This window comes from Macrotis lagotis, chromosome 4 (assembly GCF_037893015.1).
Source record: "Macrotis lagotis isolate mMagLag1 chromosome 4, bilby.v1.9.chrom.fasta, whole genome shotgun sequence".
NCBI lineage: Eukaryota > Metazoa > Chordata > Mammalia > Peramelemorphia > Peramelidae > Macrotis > Macrotis lagotis.
In genome coordinates this window covers 132,766,892-132,783,939 of record NC_133661.1, presented here as the reverse complement: position 1 = coordinate 132,783,939, position 17,048 = coordinate 132,766,892, and the positions used below count along the sequence as shown (strand labels likewise).

The window sequence follows — 17,048 nt, the reverse complement described above, 5'->3', positions numbered from 1 at the left end:
TGCTAGAATGGTTTGCCATTTTCCTTCTCTAGCTCATTTTACAGATGAGGAAACTGAGGCAAATAGTTTAAGTGACTTGTATAGAATCACATAGCTAGGAAGTACATGTCCAGATTTGAATTTAGAAAGAGGAGTCTTCTTGAACCTAGACTCAGGGCTCTATCCACTGCATTATTTTGAGCTGCCTAGGATCATAATGCTCGGAAATATCGGAAGCCACATTTTAACTCAGGTCTCCTGATTCCAGATACAGCAAAGTGGATATAGCTGCTCCAAATATTAACCAGACATAAGGAGAATGTTAGTGAAATATACTTTCTACCTCCAAATAGAAGAGGCAATGGACCAGAGGTATGAGGTGAAGTATACCATTTTCATGTACAGCCAATGTATCCATTAGTTTTTGGCTGAATCTATATATCTATAGCTATATAACTATATAGCTATATAGCTATATATAGATATAGATATAGATATAGATATAGATATAGATATAGATATAGATATAGATATAGATGATATAGATATAGATGATATAGATATAGATAGATATTTGCTATAAGAGATATAGAACCAGAAGAAGTGGGAAGTGATAGTGACTTTTTAAATGAATAAATAAAAGGTAAAAGGAATATGTTTTTTAAATTTCATCATTCAAGAGAGGAATGACAGCCCTCTCTCATCTTCTCAATTCTGAATATATGCAATGCCTTGGAGGCCCCTTCATATCATAGAAACAGCATTTACTGAGAACAACCTGGTGATTCAGAATAGCTAAAAACAGACATAAGCAAAATATCATAAACTCTCAAAGTTTGATGGGACTTCAAGACAAATAAAATCTGTATCTACACAGAAATACCTTCTGCAATATTCTGGACTAGTCATTCTATACTACCTTCTTTGAAGATTTCTTACAAAGAGAAATCCAAAATCTGTCCCAATACCCTTGGGAATATTTTCCTGTATAGTGTACCTCAACATTTCCTTGCAATATCTATCTATTGCTATTTTTGCCTTCTGGCGCCATGGAGGCCCCCACTTACATCAAGAACTTTTTTTTTCCAATTGTATCTTATAGCTCGGAGGCATCCTAGGCTCTTCTATGGCAGAAGACTTGAGGGGCTTCCATCTATGAGTAGTCTCTTACTGAAGAAGAAGCAATAGCAACTCACCCAGTCCATAGCTCACTATTTAGTTTTGGATGGACTATGGTAAATTAGTGTAACTGCATATCTCAGACTAACTGAATGAGAATGCAAATGTCCAATCACTGTGCTAAGTATTATGGATACCAAAAAAGAAAAATCCTTGTTCAAAAGGAGTTCACATTCTAATTGGAAGAGACACAGGTCAGGAGAGATGGCAAGGCTTGGAAGTCCTAGAGGGAGAGCAGCTGAACAGCTGGAAATGCCTATGGGTTCTTAACTCTCATCAGTAACTCATATAACAGTGCCAGGGGCCTAAAGGGTTCAGAAAGGAGGAAGATAATAAGATTTGCCTGGAGAATTTTAGGAACTTAACAGCTGGGCAAAGAGCAAAACCTTACAGTCCTCCATCTCACCAAAAGGAATAAAGTTAGTGACCCCTATCTCACTACAAGCAGTCAAGCAACTCAGATAGGTTCTGGGAGACCCAGACCAGGGAATGGGGAAAGTATGGCAAGGCCTAACCTGATGTTACTTCCCCATGGAAGGAGGCAGCTAGAGTCCCATGGGTCTGAAAAGCCTAGAGCAGCCATACTCAAAACCCCAAAGACACACTTGAAAAAATGACCCTCAAATGAACAAGTGCACAAGGACTGATTTCATTTCTATTTTATATCAGAGTATATTCTACAAATTCCAAATGACAAGTGAAGTGACTATGTGGGGAAGCTTAAGATGCAACCTTTGAAATGCAGTCCTAATCAGGCAGGTGACCTTATCCAGGACATTTTCAAGCTGCTGCCCACATTTAGGCCATCTTCCAGAGCCAGCAGGAGCTTCTTGGTATGCTGAAGTTGATTTTTGCCAACTGCCAACTTGAGCAATTCATTTTTAATGTGTCTGTGCTTTATAATCTCTTGTAGAGAAATGCAAAAGTACAAGAGGAACAAAATGAAAGATGTCTGGATATGTACAATTCATTATCTTTTGGGATCTCTAAGCATCACAGAACATTTCTGAAATGTTTCTCTTTCAGTAAAACCCAAATCAAGTCTGGCTGTGGGCATCTTTCCCCGTCATTTTTTTAAGCCACATGTGCATTCTGAGTAAAATTTAATCCGTATGTTTCTGATTCCTTTACACTTAACTCATCCACATGGTGTGAGGAAAGAGCTACTTGTAATGTCCAAGAACCCTTCTTAGACTTTTATGAGTTTTTTTAAGATTTTTTTTCTTAGAAATAGGAAGTTCCATTTGGCCAAGTGTAAACAAACTTATTGGATGAAGACAGTTAATTCAATTTGAGACATTGAGCCTACCAACTTTGGAGTGGAATTTCAGTCTAGAGAAATCTTTTTCTCCCTAGCCAAGAAAGGAGAGTAAAGAACATATGGGGATGGTAGGAATAAGCAGAAGAGGAAGGGAAGGGGGGAAGTACAGTAGCTAATAATCCAATAAGTGGTACAGAAGGCCCACAAAAGAGCTTTTGGCTCACTTCTACCCTTATTGGCTCTGTCATGTGCATGGAGATCAAAGACTTTGCATCAAGTTTTCTCAGATGGCATGACTTAATGATGCTTAGGGAACAGATCTAATGAATAGGAAGATAGCTCTCCTGTCTTTTACACTGCAACTACAATCACTGAATGTATATCCCAGCCCCAGAAAACAGTCCCTTTCATGGTAACGCAACCCATTCCCTATATCCTCTAGGACTGGGGTCCTGACTTAGTCATACCAATCTTCCCCTTGGTAACCTGCCCTATTCTTCATATCCTTTTGGACTGAAATCATACCTTGAACCACAGTCCCAACAACTGGGTCTCATTCTCTGATGTCAGACTTTCCTGAAGCTGACCACCCACCTGTCTGGATGTCTGCCTCTGGTCTGTCACCAGACTACTCTGACACTGGGACACATTCCTGCTACTGACCACTGGACCTCCCTGATGCTGACCAACTGCTTTCCTGGATCTCTAACTATTGCTACACTCGCTTGATGCTCCAGCTATCTATCCAGATATTCTCTTAGTCCCACCCCAGCAGATCCATATAGCCTCCTGGTCCCGGCTGCGGTCAGGTCTGGTCTGTATGTGGGCCCACAGAACTGTCATACTGACATTATCACAACTACTCTCCATACTTTTGACTTGGTCTTACAGGAGTCTATGGGGGAAAAGGCCAGTTAGTCCACAGACTAAACTAGTAAAAAAAATTCTTCTATGTGAGAAAGGAATCTGAGACACCAACACAAAAAGAGTCAATTTATAAAAGCTGACACATTCTGGGGGTTCTGAAAGATGCCTGCATTCTTTCCTCTTCTTTAGTCAAATTTTTGATGGGTTTTTCTTTTGTACCACTATTATTTCTAGGAGAAGAGGCAACCCTGTTCCTTTTATTTCTTTGCATGCCATCCCCATTATAAACATCTAAGGCTATTTTCTAGTAATGTCTTAGATGTACCTCTAACGAGACAGGAATCAAAGGAGGCAATAGTGGCTTAAAGAAGGCATCTGCAGATGGTAAAATTCTGAGACAAATTTACATTCCACAAAGGTCAGTTCTGGGCTACTTTTTGCAGCTGGACACAACGAAAATATTCTTTCTCCTATCCTCCGTCATGGAGGTTTCATTGACTTAGGTCACAGCTGTCCCAGAGGCCCTCTGATGAGACCTGAATGAGGGCAAGGCAGGGCCAGGAAAGAGGATTAAAATGCTGACCGCTCAGATCATCATTTCCATAGCTTTGCTTGGAAATTGCTAAGTTAGTGTTCGCTGGCCTATAATGATACCAACAACAATAATAATAGCCAGCATTTAAAGTCAGCATATTGCTTTATATGTATTATCTCATAATAACCTTGAGAAGTAAATGCTTTTATTATCTCAGTTTTGAAAGGGGGTTTTTTGGCTTGTTTTTTACAGGCAAGGAAACTAAGGTTGAAAGAGAAGAAGGGGCTTAAACTGGAGCTAACACATAAAGGTAAGTTTCTAAGGCAGGATTCAAGCTCGTCTTCTTAAATCCAAGTCTAGCGTTCTGTCTACTATACCTCAGAGAGGACTGTACCTCTATAAGCAACCTCCCCAAACATACCTGTAACAAACTAATAGATGCAATTTCTTAGATGATTGGAGCATTTTGGTCTCTACATATTAGTGGGTCTCAGAGGCAGCCACCAAGGACAATGTAATCACTACCTACATCATTCCATCTTGTTTAATGAACCAGTGAGGCCTTATCTCCTTCCTGTGATTCACACCATGAGACTGAATACATTTCATTCAGAGGCAGGCTTACTCAGCAGCCTGAATCATTACTGTCATCATGTCCTTTGGCAAGGTGTTTTATCTCTGTTTTCCTCCTGTGCTCCCCAAAGGGGAACTGTTCCCTAGAGGCTAATTTGGCAGACAATTTCCGTGTGCCATTCTTCCCATTCACTGTCTTTGGGCCTTGCCTCAGAATTGCTTTTGCAGTAGAAGGATTTGAAGACTGGCCCTGATCCATCCAGACTCTCGCAGCAGGTCACCCAACTGATCGAACAACCAACATTCGCCAGTTGGTTATTCAAGATGGGGAATACAGCCTGTGGCTAGGAAACAACATGAAACTAATTGTGTCATAAAGGCATTCAAACTATGAATGGGGCTGGCCAACTGTTAGACTCTGGTCAAAGGGTGGCTAGATAATGAAGCTTGTGAATCCTGACAGAGTTCTTGAGAGAAGTTTGCATGATCTGACCTTTCTTTCCTTGTCAGCAAAATGTGAGCTCTGTTTTTACAAAAATTAGAACCAAGCCCCAACATATCAGGCTGGAGAATGAACCTTAAGTGTTAATTTGACTCATCTTTCTATGTCTAAGCATCTCTTAACTGCCTCTCTGTGTCCTTATCTATAGATTTTTTTTCTGTCCCTCTCTATTTCCTTCTCTCTTCATCTCTTTGTCTGTTTGTATCTCTTTCTCTTACTCCCTGTCTCCCTCTCTTTCCTCTCTCTGTCTCTGGCTCTATCCTCCCCCCGCCCTCTCTCTCTCTCTCATACACACCCTCCTTCCATCCATCCCTCCCTACATATAAGATCTTCAGAAACTTACTGCTTCAGAAACATCACCTCTGGAGTAGATAATTGTAAAATAATTGAACTGTCTGTTTACAGTATCTCCTTTCTCTAACCTTTTCCCCACCAAGTTGTCAAATTGTTGTTTCTCAAACAGAGACCTGACCATGCTAATCCCTTAGTAAGAATTTTTCAAAGGCTCCACATTGCCTCTACAAATTCTCAGCCTAACAGTTAAAAGTCCTCCACATTTGGTATTCTTATCCAGTCAATCTTATTCATATCGACTCCTCAAAATCTATGTTTCAGTCATTCAACTCTACTGTAGCTGTCCTCCATCTTTCTATATTCTATTTCCTTTGTGATTTTGCACTGATGGTTCTTCACATTAGAAGACACTCTCTTCTTAGGTAGAGATTTAACAGTTGCCTAGATTACTTCAAAGCACAGAAGAGGTTCCATGTCCCACATGATTCCCTCCAGTTGTTTGTACACTCTCCCAAAGGAAATTTTTTTTTATTCCTTTGTATTCACTCATAAAGTTCCTTGAGGCCAGGGTCTGTTTCATTTCTGCATTTTGCACATAGTTATATTGCTTTTCAGGCATTTCACTTATGTAAGTCTGACTCTTCACAACCCCATTTGGAGTTTTCTTGGCAAAGATACTGAAGTGGTTTTTCATTTCCTTCTCCAGCTTATTTACAGATGAGGAAACTAAGATAAACAGGATTAAATGATTTGTCCAGGGTAACATAACTAGCCAGAGCCTGAGGTCAGATTTGAACCCATTCTTTATTAGAGGCTCCAAACTCTATCCACTGAGCCATCTACTGCTGGACATGGTTGGCATTAAATAAATTTGTTGAATTGAATTGTCTTGATATTATAAAATCTACCCCACAGATGCTGTATCTATGAAGTTTACTATTTTAAACTCACCAGCTTGGCAGCCAAAGGCACCACATGATCAACATCATTGAAAATGAAAAGAGTCAATATTTTATAGCCCAGGTATGATGATTGTAAAAAAGACAAGTTGACCCCTTCCTATCTCTTTAATGGTCTTCCATATAGCTTCCATATTACCCTATTTGCTATTATTCAAACAAGTCCTATCTTTTTTGTCTTTGCCCTCATTAGTTATTCCTCATGTTTGGAATACTTTTCCTCCTCACTTCCACCTTTGTTAAACCTTGCCTTACTCTAAGAATCATCTCCAGTGACACTGTCTATAAGCTGCCTAGAGTTGCTTTCTGCTCTAAGGCTACATTCCATCAACTCTGCATCTATCTTAAATGTACTTATGTAAAGATAAGCTGACTCATTCAACAGAATATAAGCTCCTTGAGGGCAGAGGTTGTGTCTGCACAGTGTATGGTGTATATGGGTCTGATCAACTACTGTCAAACACACTGTATTTGTCTCAAACATAGTGATGTCATTTTGGTCTTCTTTGATAACAAAGGACAAGAACCAAGGTATACTGTAAGGGCTTAATAAATGCTTTATGATTAATTCTTAGTAACAATTGGTTTTTGTGCAATGTAAACTAATCAGAATTAGCTTACACAGATGATTTAACAAATATCAGACAATAGCCAACAATCAGCACTGTTTCAAGGTGGTTTAAACTAGGTAGAAGTTGCTACAAATGTGTTTCGATGGGAGTAGAAAAAGAACCCTTCTATCAGAAAAATGGAGTTTGCTTCCACAGACATTTGATTTAGTATTACACTAATATTTTAGCTGTAAAAATAAGTTTTAAAATTAAAGAGACATATGATCTTGGAATTGGGATACTTTGGAATCATCCAGGAAGATCAATATCCAAATAGAACATAATTATGATATCCCCAACAAGTGGTCATCCAGCTTTCCTTTATGACCCACTATTGCCCATAGCAGCCCACTGAACTTTGGGGAAATGTTTATTTTTATGAAGCTTTTTTCCCCTTATATCAAAGCAAAAACTCATTGAGCAAAACTTCTATTTTAGTTCTGTTCCTAATTCTGGCATTTGGAGCTAAAGAGAACAATTTCAATCCTTCTTCCAAATCACCACAAGGTCCTCTTTTCCAAGCCTTCTCTAGACTAAACACATCCATTTCCTTCAACCAATCTATATTCTCATATAACATGATTTCTAGTCCTCTTTCAGTTCTTTTCAAAGAATCCTCTCCAATGGGGCAGCTAGGTGGTGCAGTGGCTAGAGCACCAGCCCTGGAGTCAGGAGGACCTGAGTTCAAGTCCAGCCTCAGATACTTAATACTTATTTAACTGTGTGACTTTGGGAAAGTCATTTAACCCAACCCCCCCCAAAAAAAGAATCCACTCCATAAGTCAGCAGATAAAAATAGGGATTAGATCCTATCTGGATAGATAACTGTGCATCCTGATGACTGACTACATGTGATGAATCTAAAGCCTTTGAGCTATACAACTGAGGCCTGAATCTTTCAAAAGATTCAGAATCTTTCCTTGATCCTTGAGTGTGTGAGTCATTCATCTGTTCTAAATCATTCCTAGATTGGGATAGTCAAATCAATCAAAAAAAATGTATTAAGCATTTTCTTTGTATCTGGTTCTTTGTTAGATGCTGAAAATATCCAAATATCCCCAAATGAGGAAATCCAAAAAAATGGAACAATCCATTTTAATGAGGAACTTGGGTTTAGGATTGACTTGTAGTAAAATTTTACTTTGAAGTTGTAAAATATTTGACAAAGAGAAGTTTATTCAGTCACCAAAAAAAGACCAATAATGAATGAAGTATAAATTATGTGAAAGACAGTGTGCTAAGCACTGAAGTTAACAATATTAAAACAGAAATAGCCCTCTGTTCAAGGAGCTCACATTCTAATAATAGTTCAGGAAAATTCAGCTACAAGTCAGATGGAAAGAGCCAAACCCTGCCCCCCACCATAGTCCATAGCATGTAGTTACAAAGCAGATGGTAGAGCAATTTTAATATCATCACCACTGCTAAAATAATGTTTCTAATTCTGAACCATCTGACAACACCAATGACTTTGGTGGTAAGAATCTTCATTTCTGGAATTTCAATAACTACTGAGGCAGTTATCAGTTTACATCTTCACAGGATTGCTCCCCAAGATGATAGTTGCAAGAGTTGGGCTGGAAATAAGATCAAGTACTAATGAGTTGCCCGAAGTCTAGAGAACTTAATAAGACTTTCCTGAGGTATTCAGTGAATTCCAAGCTCACCTTAAATAAAAAATGACATGGTGGCCAATAAAGCAAATCCCATAAGTAACCTAGTATCCTGAAAAAGGGATAAAAGAGTTTTGCTCTACTCTCACCTGTGAAAATCACAATTGGGGCGGCTAGGTGGCGTAGTGGATAAAGCACAGGCCTTGGACTCAGGAGCACCTGGGTTCAAATCTGGTCTCAGACACTTAATAATTACCTAGCGGTGTGGCCTTGGGCAAGCCACTTAACCCTGTTTGCCTTGCAAAAACCCCCCAAAAAAATCACAATAATTGTATTCATTTCTGGGTACCACATTTTTAGAAAGACAAACCAGAGCAAATCCAGAAGAGAGTGACTAAGTTGATAAGGGGACCAGAGAACATGTCATATGTGCATTAATTGAAGAAATCATCAATGTTCAACTGAGGAAAGAGAAGATTTAAAGAAGATACAATAGCAGTTTTCAAGAATTTAAAAGGCTGTTTGTCCCTTGAGTGTAAAGAAGTTGCAGAGAGGCAAATCTATTTTTTATATAAGGAAAAACTTTCCAAAAATTTGAAATATCCAGAAGCAGTCAGCTGCCTCAGAAACTATGAGTTTCCCTATAGTGAATTTTCTAATACAAAGATCTGATGATGACTTGTTGGGGATTCAAGTAAAAAGCATCCAGATGCGTTTGACCACTCAGCCTTTAGGTCCTATATAACTCAGAGATTCTCCAATTGAGTGATTTATTCAATGACACAACCGCCAGTCACTGTAATTGACTGAGTTCCCAAACCAGAAATCCAGTAAAGATATGATATTTGATTCAGTATTACAGAATAAGATACATATTCAGGTGTTTGATCCAGGAATATAGACTTGGGCCCTATCCAAAGGATTCTGCACAACATGGCTTCTGCCTCTTGTCACTCCTCTCCTATTTTAGTCACATATTTTGTGAAAGAAGAAGGGGATAAAAGAATCTATGTTTGAAAATGCTGACGCCAAATTCAAGAAATAAGCAAACATGTCTCAATCTGGGTAAAAATTCACTTTCCAGGTGACCATGAAGAAGATAAAACTAAAGATTTAGAATCAATAAAAATGACTGATACAGATAGAAAAATGAGATTGATGAGCTCTCATGCTTGTTTAAAGAATATTATGTTGGGGGTGGCTAGGTGGCGTAGTGGATAAAGCACTGGCCCCAGAGTCAGGAGTACCTGGGTTCAAATCCGACCTCAGACACTTAATAATTACCTAGCTGTGTGGCCTTGGGCAAGCCACTTAACCCCATTGCCTTGCAAAAAAAAAAAAAACCTATAAAAAATAATAAAGAATATTATTTTTTTCTTCTCCATCTCCTTCCCCCTAATTTTCCTCTCTGAAATTGTTTTCTGTATATTTAAAATACTAGGTGATCATAATAACTTTATTTTCATGTTGATGATTTCTCCAGTTCTCAAAATTTTGTCTTGCTTCTCAAACCGGAAAAATAAACAGATTGAAATAACTGAGATCGCCCACATTTCAAAACCATGTAACTCCATTTAACAAAAATAGGAAAAAATACAATCAACTGGTAAATTTCTAATTCCTTCAATATATACTCAATTCATCAATGATTTCATCAATGTGTGAACTCACTCCAATGGTGCAGATTGCAACTTACTCAACCTTTAACTTGTGCAACTCATCTATACCCTCTAGATGCAACTCAACTATACCTTCCATAGGAAGAGCCAACTCTATGTCTTTTTACCTTTGAATATAATCCATTTTGATTTCTAAATGATCGACTCACTTGAATTTCTAGAACTATATTTTTGGTAATATTCTTTTCCTTTGTTTTTCTTGCACGTTTCTAATATGCCAGAGCCTGTTTACCTATATATTTCTCTACTGCCTTTTGATTGATTCATTCTTTTAATGCTTTGAAAGTTATAATATATATAGTTCACAGTCAAAAGCATATTTGAGCTTAAAAACATATTTTCTTGTTGATTCTACTGTAATAACCCATGCATGATTCACAATCAGAAGAATATATTGGGGGTGGAGAATATATGTGTTTTTATAAATTAGTTTTGTTAGGTCATATTTAAAAAGTAAATATGTTGTAACATTTTTCAAATTCAATGTAACCTGTTTTCCTTCTCCATTCATTTCAATCTTGGCTATTCATTGTGTCCATCCAAACTATATATAATGATATGTATGGACTAGATCTATGCACCGTTTATCCTACTGACTAAGCTATCTGGAAAATAAACATTCTTCCGCCTCCACTTGATTTTTCTCTTGTGAATTGTTCAGTTTAACACTTGCAAAGGATCATGAAGTTCTTTTAGAAGGATCCACAAAAATCCAGGTCTTGATGCAATCAGAGCAATGTCTAGAAACAGGAGCATCTGGAGAATTTCATCATATAAAGTAATCTTTCCATTTGCTCTCTCAATTAGACATGTTATATATTGTGACAATTGCCTTTGGTAAATGTATGCCTCAAATAATATTATAAAAAATACAAAGAAATTACGTTTTTGCTGAATCTATCAAGGCATCTTATATTATCATAACATTTGCCTGGGGAAAGACATTGTTAGAACTAAGCCTTCAAGGCTACATTGTATTCTACCAAATCAATTTTTTCATTGGAATCATGTATCAACATTTCATCCAGATGTATGACCATCAACATATGATCTGCTATAAGATATTTTCAAAGTCTTGCCTATCTCTTCTCCTGTTCATCAATGAGGTCTTCATCAATGAGGTATAAATTATTGTTAAAGTTAGAGTAGTAAGTTAAGTGAAGAAGTTAAAAAAGTAGAAATATGAGTCAGTAGTTCTTAACATCTTCTTGATCAACTTTAGCTTTAGTGTTTTTTTCTAACCATTTAATATCTTCCCCTTTTTACAATATTGAAAACTCCTTGAAAATTATTACCTCCAGCAAAGACTTATGATTAAGATTTGAACTGGTTCCACTTTTGTCTTTAAATTTTCTAATATTTTACTTCTTACTTTAGGGGCGGCTAGGTGGCGCAGTGGATAGAGCATCGGCCCTGGAGTCAGGAGTACCTGAGTTCAAATGTGACCTCAGACATTTAATAATTACCTAGCTGTGTGGCCTTGGGCAAGCCACTTAACCCCATTTGCCTTGCAAAATCCTTTAAAAAAAAGAGTACTTTGATTTTAGATTACAATATGAATTGCTGTCCCTAATAGTTTGTTATAGAAATATTGACAGATTTTTCTCTTTATTTTTTATAATCCATTTTCTACCTTCAATTTTTCCTTAGGATAAATCTTATTTTGGGGGGTTTCTTGACAATCTTTCTTACTTTACTGTCCTTTGTTTCACATTATTTTTAAGAGGTGATGTTATTCACAATTTTCTAATAATCTCCTCTATAAATTATTATAAATATTTTTTCATTATAAATTAGTTTTTCCACTTGGTTGATATATACTTCCAGGCAGTAATGGGATCAGGGGTTTCCTGACTAAGGCAATTTCCTCTTTTCTCTGACCTCTTTCTTGTAACAAGAGTTTTCTGTCAGTTTAAGTTCTGCAAAAAAAATTGTGATAGCCTTTACTGAAATCTAGTCCTTTATCCATTTCCCATATTTGAAACTGATGGCTTATTTTAAAAGGTCAGCTTGCATTTACTTTAATTATATTCATTCATTCCACCTATTTGCTGTGGATTTTAACCTTTGTCAAAAATATATTATTTGATTGAATGCAAACAAATTATTTGAAAGAGACTTCCACATCAGCAACCATTCATTTCCTGTTTGTTAATACATACCCAGTTACAATTTTTTAAGATACTAGGCAGTGCTTCCCATAGCAAGGACTTCCTACCTCTCTTCTTGAAGAATTATTCATAATATAGAGGCATTTAGTCTCTGTCTAACAGGCTTTGACCTTTTCTACTTGTAATGAGTCATGCTTTCCAATGTCTAATTATTATAAAAACAAAATAAACTGTGTTTTTAAACTTAATATAAAAGGGTGTTAATTTTATGAGAAATCAAAATATATAATACATTTTTATATTTTTATAATCATAAAATAACTTTAGAGCTAGAAAGAATGGTAAAAAAAATAAGCATTGCATATAATCCCTCTTCCCCCAAAAAAAGCAAATATTCAGCATTCAAGAAGTGTGGTAAAGAAAATTTTTATTCCCCATGGCATCAAATTTTCCAAAAATTTAATATCTCTAGTCAACAGTTGAGTGCTAGAAAGTGTTCTGAGTTTCCACCTAAACTCTACAAGAAATTCACCTAGGAATTTCATTAAAGTTAAATGACCTCTTTGACTCTATTTACCCTCTATTAATGTTAATTAATGTCACTTAATCATTCAGATCACAAATGTGACTTGGAGAATAAATGAAGATAATAATGATCTAAAAATAATATTATGGACTAAAATTTTTAGAACACTGAGAGGAAAAAATATATTCATGTAAAACCTCACTCAAATGCTACAAGTCCTAGATCAATAGGTCAAAAAAGGAGGGAAAAGAAAGGAAGCATCGATCACCATGAGCTAAAAAAATAGGGCAAAATAAAAAGGGTTATTTTCTTCCTCCAATTTTCTAAACTGGCTCTTGGATTAGTGAACTGTTTTCTCAGGATAACCAAGAGCAGAGCCATAACTAGAATGAAAATTGAACTTTGGTCCTGTTAACCAAAATTTAGATACTACTATTAACTTGTATTCGTATTTAGCATCTTAGAAACAGTTGAATTCAAAAGGAGTTAGCAAGAACAATTAGTTAAAAGAGGACAAATACCACTTGACCTACTTCCAAGATGAACTTTTCTCCATTCCTACTAACCTATCACTCCTCTAAAACACACATATCAGACTTTCAGAAATTGTCTCAAGGTGTCCCAGCCATCTATCCATGTCCCTGTCCAGCTGAATATTTTTAAAGTTTGATTAAACTGCATGTCTCATGGTGTTTGATCTGCTTTTATATCCTTGCCCAATAGTGGCATTTAGCACCACTAGAAACCCTAAGGCTATCTCTAGGAAAAGATTCAGGAAATCAGTTTTAAAAATTAATCATCTGCTATGTGCCAGCAACTGAGGAAACAAAAAGAAAGAAGCAATCCCTGTTCTCAAGGAGTTTATAATGCATTAGGGAAGAATACACACACACACACACACACAGACAATCTAATTTTATTGTACTTTGCAAATATTGTATTTTTTTATAAATTGAAAGTTTATGACAACCCTGTGTTGACCAACTCTACCAGTGTCATTTTTCCAAAAGCATGTGCTCACATAACATCCCTGTCACATTTTGCTAATTCTCATAATATTTCAAGCTTTTACATTATTATTATACCTTTTATGGTGATCTTTGACATTACTATTGTGATTATTTTGGGGTGCCATGAATTATACTCATATAAGATGTCAAATGTAATAGATAAATGTTTCTATTTCACGGCCCTGTCATTCCTTTCTCTGTCTCCTTGGACCTCCCTTTTCTCCAAGTCACAAGATTGAAATTAGGCCAGTTAATAACCCTACAATGGACTGTAACTGTTCAGTTGAAGGGAAAAGTCAATTAATATGGCAAAAATCATGATGATCTCATTCTAAGAAATTGCCACAGCTACCCCAACCTTCAGCAATCACCACCCTGATCAGTCAGCAGCTCTCAATATCAAGGCAAGACCTTTCACTAACAAAAAAAAATACTATTAGCTGAAGGCTCAAATAATGTTTAGCAATTTTTTAGCAATGCAGTATCTTTAATTAAGTACATTGTTCTTTTAGTCCTAATACCATTGTACCATTGTACAACATTGTACACATAATACTATTGAGTTACAGAATAGTATAAACATAACTTTTATATGCACTGAGAAACCAAAAAATTCATGTGACTTGCTTCATCTATTTGTTTTATTGTGGTGGTCTGGAACCAAACTAGCAATATCTCTGAAGGATTCCTCTCTCTCTCTCTCTCTCTCTCTCTCTCTCTCTCTATATATATATATATATATATATATATATATATATATATACACATATATATGTATATATATATATATATTGTTTCAGATATAGCACAATGTCATGATGTACAACATAGGCAGGCACTAGTAATTGGGGATATCATAACTAGCTTCATATAGAAGATGGAATTCAAGATACATCTTGAAGAGAGAAATTTTAGAAACAGAAGCAAGGAAGGCAGACATTCTAGGAATGGGGAAATGACCAAGACAAAGATACATGAAGGGAAGGCTTATCTTGTGTAAAGAATGCAGAATGGGTCAGTTTGCCTGGACCATAGTGCCTGGAAACACATCAATAGTCAAGGTAGAAAGTAAGTTGGAGTCAGGTTTTAAAGACAAAAACATTGGACAGATTTTGGGAAAATTGGAACCAAATTAGCTAAAATATTACAAGAGGAAACATCAAACTATCATTAGCTATATACAATTGTATATTATTGGAGCTTTAAGAGTTAAAATGTATACAGGATGATAATAAACAAAGTGTGCAGGAGGAAGAACATAAAAAGGAACCCTATACAAATAATACATTTATTCAACTTCATCATTTAGGGGAAGGAATAGCTTTTGAAAATACTGGCTGAGTTGATTTTTAACATGATGTGGTTACATTTGAAATAAACAAGTATTTTTTTAAGTCAGATGAATTTATGGCAGTGAGGAACAAAGGTTATTTTGTAGGGAATGATGTGATCAGAAATGTGCTAAAGGAAAGTCACTCTGATAATTGTGTTGTATAGTCAGACTAAAGTGATGAATAGTTTGAGGGAGAAAGAACAATTAGAAAACCATGGAACTGACCAAACCAATGACTAGAAGGGCCTAAACTGAACTGAAGCATTAGCTGTTTGAGTAGAGAGAAGTGTTCAACTGAAAGATGTGCAAGATTTGGCAACTCAATGTATATGTGAGGTAAGGAAAATTGAGAAGTTGAAGCTAGCCTTGTATTGGACAAAACCAGCCAACCTCATTCTTATTCTCTTTGTCCCTATCTCACTACAATACTCATAAGTTATATCTGTTCCTAGAAAATCATATTTCAAAGTCCTGATCTTGACTTTGTTCAATAACTTGTCAGGTGAACTTTTTAAAATTCATTTTTAACTTACATGCAAAACATTCACAAAAAAAGAATATCTTCATGTACACTGAACAACATAAAAAGAAGATTCAATATAAAAACATGAATTTCCATTTCATACCTTTACTTTTTAAAAATTGTGTAATAAATACTAATCATTTTCAAAGTTATTCTGTTTTTTCTCAATTTTCTTCTAAGTTTTCTTCTATTCTCTGTTGTGTACTTTGCATTTTTCTCCAAGTAATTTATTCTGTATGTCTTATCAAGACATTATAATATATTTTCTTGTTCTGATATTTTTAGGGTATGTGAGAGTCAGTTTGATGTAGTAAATAGAGAGCTGACATCAGAACCAGGAAGATCTGCCTCAATTGCACACTCTGAAAGAATAAAATTGGGCAAATTGCTCTAGACAATGCTTTAAAACTAAATTACATAGAAATTATTTCCTAAAAATATAGAAAGTGTCTATCTGTACAGGTAAAGGGAATTTCTTTATCTGGACATTCTCAATATCAATGGAAACACAGGTCTTATCAGTTAACCAACAAGCACATATTAACTGTTTGGTATATGCCAAGCACTATACAAGAGAAGGAAAAATACATCTGAAAAAAAATAATTTCCACTTTCTTGGTTTATACCTGAAGGGAGAGAAGAAAAGAAAAAGGAAGAAAGCCAAAAGGAGAAGAAAAAAAAGTTGGTTGAGGAAAGCTGGGATGGGTGATCTGGAGAATTTCTTTCCTACAATTGGTCATGGTCTTCTTCAAGAATGAAGAACAAACATTATTTTGATTGGTAATATACTGAATAAACAATACTTTTAAAAAAGAATGGAATGGAATCTTCAAAATGCTTAATTTCTTATGCATAGCTACTAACAGACACCATCCAAGGTATTTTCAACATAATAGCCCATTTGTGAATCTAATTTCATTATTATTTATATTTTATTAACATTCTGTTTAGTAGTAGAGACATCATATGATAGAAAAGCTCTAGCTAGACTCTAGCTCATGAACATCTGGGTTCAAATACCATCTACAATTATTATCTATAAGACCATAGGCCACTCAAATAACATCTATGAGTCTCCACTACTTCCCTAGGATTTATCCATTAAAATACAGATGAGTCAAAATTGCATTAATGGAGGGAATTACCTTTAAAAAAGTTCTCCACACTTATAAAATCATGGCTTCATTTTGAATATATAAATATCATAATGTCAAAGTATAAATCCTGATTTATTGATATTAATACTCAATTAATAAAATAACTAATAAAATGCTCATTATTGGCACCACTGAGATTTGAGAAGTTGACTTGTAACAAAGAAAATAGAGAAATATTTAACTCCCACATAAGGAATCTGGCATTTGAAATTAAAAACCTCTCAACTTAATATCTACCTATATCAACTTAGCCAAGATTATGTAGAAAAAAAGGAATTTCTACTACATGGTTGACACGAGGCAAGTTGTTTCCTGTACTTGTAGGGTTCATTGTGG

The 17,048-nt window shown here is 35.8% G+C and overlaps 1 long non-coding RNA gene across 1 annotated transcript; it reads left to right on the top strand.

Annotated features, from left to right (window-relative positions):
• Positions 1 to 4,082: 4,082 nt before the first annotated feature.
• Positions 4,083 to 16,340, top strand: LOC141520032 (uncharacterized). Its single transcript, XR_012477516.1, has 3 exons — positions 4,083 to 4,131; positions 6,106 to 6,213; positions 16,188 to 16,340. It is a non-coding gene; the product is annotated as an uncharacterized LOC141520032 (long non-coding RNA).
• Positions 16,341 to 17,048: the final 708 nt, after the last annotated feature.